The sequence below is a fragment of the Numenius arquata genome, unplaced genomic scaffold (assembly GCF_964106895.1).
Source record: "Numenius arquata unplaced genomic scaffold, bNumArq3.hap1.1 HAP1_SCAFFOLD_90, whole genome shotgun sequence".
NCBI classification, from domain to species: domain Eukaryota; kingdom Metazoa; phylum Chordata; class Aves; order Charadriiformes; family Scolopacidae; genus Numenius; species Numenius arquata.
In genome coordinates this window covers 68,843-75,700 of record NW_027415354.1, presented here as the reverse complement: position 1 = coordinate 75,700, position 6,858 = coordinate 68,843, and the positions used below count along the sequence as shown (strand labels likewise).

The window sequence follows — 6,858 nt, the reverse complement described above, 5'->3', positions numbered from 1 at the left end:
TGTGCCCAGCGCATCTTGCATGTACGCTTAGGAAGCCGTGACTCTTCTCCTCCTGCCCCAAGTAAGCCCTGGGCAGAGGACAGAAGCAGGCTTATGAACTGGGCTGAGATGACAACATAAAAATATGGATATGTGTGCTCAGCTGAGTTGTTGAGGGTGCCTTTGCAACATGCAAAGACATGTTGCCTTTCTGAGCATAAATCTCCGGCAGAGTCCTGGTATTTGGAAGTCAGGTTTATACCTCTTTTCCTTTTGCTGATGCCCTTTGCTACTCACAGGAGGTTTGGAGACAAAAAAGCACCAAAGCTGCTCAGCAGGAAAGCAGGGCCTCCTACATGCAAGCATGCAGCTAAGCACAAAGGAATATCCAGTCTCTCAGACGAGGCATTTCTCTCCTCCACGCTGCGCCACCAAACCCTCTCAGCAGTCATTGCTGATCGAGTTGCACAAACTTTGGGACAGGTGCACGTCTTCCTCTGACTGAACGCTGTTGCTTCTGCTTTCTCTCTTCCTCCATCTATTCCCAGCAGCAAGTGGAAATCCTTCTGCTAAGTGTTGTTCCTCTGCAGGAGACCTGGACGTCTGCATGCTAGGTCCCCTTACAGGGGCTCCACGGGTGTCATTGTGTGGCTGCTTCCCACTTCTGCACAGCTAGAGGTTTTGTCAGCCCTGCCAAAGGGACACTGAGGTGATTAAGGACTTGGCTCATCTGTCATACAGAGAGAGGCTGGGACGGCTGGGGTTGCTTAGCCTGGGGAAGGGAAGGGAAGGGAAGGGAAGGGAAGGGAAGGGAAGGGAAGGGAAGGGAAGGGAAGGGAAGGGAAGGGAAGGGAAGGGAAGGGAAGGGAAGGGAAGGGAAGGGAAGGGAAGGGAAGGGAAGGGAAGGGAAGGGAAGGGAAGGGAAGGGAAGGGAAGGGAAGGGAAGGGAAGGGAAGGGAAGGGAAGGGAAGGGAAGGGAAGGGAAGGGAAGGGAAGGGAAGGGTGAGGAGGCACCTTATCCATGTCTCCAAATACCTGGGGTGGGAGGGATGACAGGCAACGTAAAGGAGAATGCCATCTTCTTGTGAGGAGAAGAGGGAGAACTTGCTCCCTCCCATGTGTGTCAGGTCTCTGCCCTGTGCCACCGCATTTGCTCCTTCTCATTAAAGACTTTGTGCAGCGTAGCTGGAAACTCGTGGTGGTTTGTTTCCCCCCCCGCCTCGGCTGGCCAACACCGCTGAGAGGAAGAAGGAGAACCTGCTCTCTCCCACGACAGTGAGTCTGCCCCCCTGCATGGGGCACTCCCAGCTATGGGTGGAGCTCCCTGAGCCGGAGCACCAAAAATAAGCAAGCAGGCAAGGGAAAGTCAGAAACGCCTCAGAGCAACGGAGAGAGCAAGAAGCACTGGACAGAATTGGAAATACAAGTACTGCCACAAACAGTGGTGGTCAAAGATGGGAAACGTGTGCCCAGGGAGGTTGCAGAGTCTCCATCTCTGGAGATGTCCAACATCCAACCAGACAAAGGATGGCCTACAGGCCGTAAGCTGCAAGAGAAATGAGGGTGTCTCAGTTCTTATTTACCAGGAACATCGTTACACCCAATTCCTGTAAACTGCAGGGTGTCTCTGCAATGGTGGAGCCTGAACAGGGTAGGTCAGGGTCTGCAGGGGGACTGCAGATGAGACAGGCAGGCCTTTGCGCCATTACATAAAGAATAGATGAACGGAGCACCTCTCTTATGAGGAAAGGCTGCAGTGAGGAGCCCAGGAGACCTCCCAGCAGGCAGAAAGCACTGGTCTCAGTTGGTCTCTAAGATGCAGGGAGGCAAAGGGACTGGCTTGAAACCGCAAGGGGGAAAGCTGAGTATTTTTTGAGCAGGACAACCTGCCAGCAGAAGAAGATGTAAGAAAGCCTGGAGCCAGGCTGAAGAGATATCTGTTTGCATTGTCCAGGAATTGAAGCCGGGTCAACTGCTTGGAAGGCGGCTGTGCTCAGCACAAGTCCACCAACGCACCTGTGTGCAGTGCTGCCTCCTGCTCCTCCAGATCAGAGCCTGGCTGGCCTCCTGCTTCCAGCCTCACACAGACTCACTTCCTCCTGAAATCACACTCCCACCCCCTGCCACACCCCCACCTTCCCCCCATGGCAGGACATCTGAGATGCCTGGCTGAGGACAAGGCACTGGGAGCTGCCACCATAGCTCCTGGTGTTACACCTCTCAAGGCTTCTGGAAGGCTGGCACCAGGTGCCCGTCATGCTCCGTGCAGGTTGCAACTGCAAATCTTTGAGTGAAGGCTGGCACTGGAACTCCCCGGGAGCAGGGTGTCATTGCAGAGGGCACGTGATGAGCAGGGCAGAGACAGCTGGAGCAGGTAGTTGTGGCCGAGTGGTGAAGGCGATGGACTAGAAATCCATTGGGGTTTCCCCGCGCAGGTTCGAATCCTGCCAACTACGGGGCGCAGTCCCCTTTTGGTCTCCCTGCAACTGACCAGGCTGCAGCTGTGGGACTCGGCTCCATGTACCTGGTGCCCAGGGAGACAGTAAAACCCCTTGCCTGCAGCACTTGTCCGTGCCCCTCCCCTGAAATTCCTGCACGAATGGGAAATCCTGCTCCCTCCCCTGAAATTCCTGCACGAGTGGGAAATCCTGCTCCCGTTGACAAGGTAGGCAAGTTGAGGGCAGCAGAGAACGGACCAGTGCTGAGTATGAGCCACGAAACAGAGGGCCGCTGTTGTTGCTTCTTGAGCAGAACTTCAGAGCCTCTTCTCACCTGACACGCCAAGCAGCACAGCCCCAGCAGCTGTCTTCCCTATCCCTGAAACTACAGCAGCTCACCTCCAAAGACAGCCTGCACAACATGGCCCTCGGTGCTAAAGATGAAGGGAAGACACCTCATGGATTGGAGATCCTGCCAGCACTCACAAAGTGCCCCTCACTTTAGGTCTCACTAAGGCGGACCGGTGTGGAGCAGCAGCCAAGCTGGGGGAAGAGAAGGGGCCAGCACCGAATACGAGCTGCAGAAGAGGTGCTTCTTTGCACACCAGTGGACCTCACTGCTAACGATGAAGGGCAGACACGTCAGAGATCTGCGATCTTGCCTGCGGTCCTGGGGATGTTCTGCCTGAGCCGTTCCCGGTCCTTGCACACATGGACAAACTTTCCCAGGGGCTTTCACAAATTTTCCTTAAGGACGGAAAGATGAGAGGTGGGTCTCTTCTGTCTCTTCCTCTTCGGGAAAAGAGGTGGAAGTGCAAGAGAGCAGATGGTGGTGACCGTGGCATCAGGAAACCACCCCCCGCCACCACGGACCTCGATGGGTGGGACAGAGGAGAGCCGGAGGCTTCCCAGGAGACTTCTTTCAGTCCCGTACCCAGCTGCTCCCAACAGAGCGGCAGCAGAGGAGAAGGTGCTGGCAGCCTGCCTGGGTGGTGCAGCATCTTAAAGAAAAGGGAAACTCTGAGGGGCACACGCAGCGAGAGCCTGGAGAAAGAGGAGAGAAAAGCCTATTGCTGGTGCATGGTCCGTTCCCCGCAGCCGTGCCACTGAGGGCCAGGGAAGCATTGCAAGGGAAAAAAAAGATCAGAGAGATTGTCGGTATGAATGAAGAAGGGAAGGGACAATGGAGAGGGCACCTGAGCTGAGCCATGGGCCTCTTGATCTGCAGTGAAGAACTTTCCTCTGAGTAACAGCTCCTGCAGCAGACCACAGCTGTGGCCTGCAGCTGGCCACACTCCCCATGCTCACATCGGTGCCCACATCCCAGCCCTCTCCATCCTGCTTTTGCTTTTCTCTCCTCTGCCTGGCTGCTGCATGCTCTGGCCTGTGGATGGGTCGGGGAACCAGCAAACACTAGCCCAAAAATGCAAGCTTCAGCACTGCCACCTCGTCCCTTACCCTCACCAAGACGCTCTACCAGCTCAGCGTGCCCAGAGCCCAGATGCCTTGCAGCATCTAAGACTGGCCGCCACCCACTTCAGCTGGGCCAGCCCTGCCCTGGGGCGACTGGGAGCCACCTGCACGCCAGCAGTGTTGGGCAGGACAGGAATGGCATCAGGTTCAGAGAGAAGGGGTTTCTCTGGCTCTTTGGCACCCTGCATGGTGGCAGGGGCAGCCCTCGGCTGTTGGGCAGCAGCAAGGGCAAGACTGCGCCAGGAGGGAGGACACGCCAGGAGCTGTGGGGGAGCACAGCACAGCACAGCACGGGCAGGGAAAGGGGGAAAGGCTCTTGCAGCCTGTGTGAAAGGAAAGGTGCTAAGTGCTATGCAACTTGCTTAGAGGAACAAACACTGACTAGGGCTAAGAGCTTTTACCTCAGGGTCAATGTGACTGAAGACTTAATCTAAACCGGCTCTCACTGACGGAGAACTGCTCATACAGACAATAAAAAACCAGGAGATCTGTCTTTCAGAAAACCCCCAGGCATATAACCATAGCCATAACAGCAATGGGCCTGAATCTGATACAAAGCCCCTTCACCTACACGGGACATTAGTTTAGAAGAATGAGGATTAACACCCCACTGACCATACATTCACACACCCTGTTCCGGGATGAGCACAGGGCGATTTTGCGAGCAAGAATAACTGATTTGCCCACCCCTTCACATGAATAATTTGACTGGGCAACACAACTGTATTGGAAACGTATAACTCCTGTTTTCCTCTATAGACGGTCCGCCCTGCGTTAGGCTGGGGCACCGCTCTGCGCAGAGCTAAAACAGGAGAATCAATTCCCTTGGTAATTCTATGCTAATCATCCTTGTCTCACTCCTCGGCCAGCAAGGAACTGACTTTTACACAACGTACAGTCTGGCAGCATCTGGAGAGCTGGATTTGTGGGCAGGGTTGCAGCCCTCGTGAGCTCTCTGGAGAGCACCTCCTCTCCACCCTGCCAAGCAACAAGGTGCCCCCTTGCTCTGGGGTTTCCTTCCCTTCCTCCAGAGCCAGCTCAGATGGTCAAAGAGACAGACCCCGTGCAGGGTTACGGGCAGGAGGTGTGGGGAGAAGGGCAAAGCAAGGTCCTTGAGCTACCCAGCCCAGGCGCAAATGAGGTGAACTTTGCAGGGAGACAATTTTCCACCCCAGGTGAGGGCACAGGTAACAGGAAGGGAAGGAGGCCTGAGCGCTGGCAATGCCAGGGAGCATCAGGCAGGCCTGTGGGAGGTCCAGCTGAAGCGCTGTGGGGAGCAGAGTGGCGCAGCGGAAGCATGCTGGGCCCACGACCCAGAGGTCGATGGATCGAAACCATCCTGTGCTAATGGGCTTATTAAAGCTAGAGCCTCCTGATAGGCTTAGTTTTAACCTGCAGTGCTCTAGCTCTTTGGGAAAGCAGGGCCCTCCCGCACCTTCAGCCCCTTCTCTCTGTCCTCACGCCTTCTTTCTCCCTTGCTTTCTTAGCAGCCAGCACCCCCAAAGTCCAAAGTCACCCTCAGCAAGGCAGACGGGTAGGTGTGGAGCAGCAGGCAGAGCACAGCGCAGAGCTCCCCCCACCAGGCAGTGGGTGTCCTGGCGACCCAGGTCTTTCGGTCATCTCATCAGGCAGCTCAATTCCAACTTCCAGCCACAAGCAGGGACTTCCAGGACTCTGCAGGTGGGGAGGTGTGGGAGAATGGCTAGCTGAGAAGAGTCACGTAGACATGATCCAGCTGGCCGAGCAAAAGCTTGAGAAACATCGGATTCAGCCCCCATAACTGCTGGGCTGGCAAGGACACCTTGTCCTTGACTATAATTGTTGTATGATAACAGGGAGATTGCAGCTGCTCAGGCATGGGAAAAGAGGATGAAAGTAACTGTAAAGAAGGAATGACCATGACCTTTCAATTGCAATGACCCTTCAAAAGCAATTGAGAGTGGCCTCTGCCAGAAGTTCTCCTTGTCTGAGTGCTTCACGAGCTGTCAGCAGCAACACGGCATAGGTATCTGCAGGTGAGCTGCCTCCCACCTGGGTACTTGGTGGGCCAGAGGGTCGCTTGGATGTTGACTGTGGGGTCCCCTCTGGCTCTGCAGGTGGTGGGCCATCCACAGGAATACCACTTGCCCTAGGTGCTTGTCTTCATTTCATGGTGGATGCCACTCTGGTATAAACTGCATGGTATATCTTTTTATATCTGAGCACTTCTTGGTCCAAAGGAAGTGGACAGCCCACCAGAGGGAGATCTGAGAACGTGGTCAAAAATGGCCATCAGGCAATCACAAAGCAGTATGAGAACCCATGGGGAACGACGCTGTCAAAAGTTGCCTCTTCTGGGTATGTAGTGAGTGGGGGCTTCCTTGCCTGACGTGCTTCTGGGTACACGGGTAGGGTGGGCTGGTCCTGGCAGCCAATCACAGGTCTGCCTGAGAGCAGGTGGGTATGAAGGGGTCAAGAAATGGCTGTCAGCCAGTCACAGAGCAGCATGAAAATATCTTGGTAATGGTCTATAACAAGAAAACGCAGCTGAAAAACTGGTGCCTCCTGTGTACGCAGGGGAAGGTACTTCCTGGTCAGATGGACACCATCACTCGTCAGTGATGGCATGGGCATTCACCAAAGCGATCATCCACCACCAAAACCAGCAGCGGCGCAAGGCAGACTTTAGACCAGGAACTGATAATGGGTAGAATCCGGCCAAACAAATTGCTGACGGGCGTGCAGCACGCAATGTGGCAGATGCTCATATTTGACCAAATTATATAAACCGAGAAACCTGTGCTAGAAAATATCCACCTAGCCTACGCACACATCATACCATAGGGCAGGTGATTGTTACCGTAGCATTGCCTGCTTTTTGCTCACCGATTGCTGGGCTAATACTAGACAAGTGTACAAGATATAGACATATTCAGTGCCTAAGAAGAAACCCAGGCTGGTTGACCTGACCCTCGTTTCAACCAAAGGG

General features: G+C 54.6%; 1 non-coding gene across 1 annotated transcript; it reads left to right on the top strand.

The window, feature by feature from the left end:
* Window positions 1-2,353: 2,353 nt before the first annotated feature.
* On the top strand, window positions 2,354-2,435 carry TRNAS-AGA (transfer RNA serine (anticodon AGA)). Its single transcript has one exon. It is a non-coding gene; the product is annotated as a tRNA-Ser (tRNA).
* The last annotated feature ends 4,423 nt before the right edge of the window (window positions 2,436-6,858 follow it).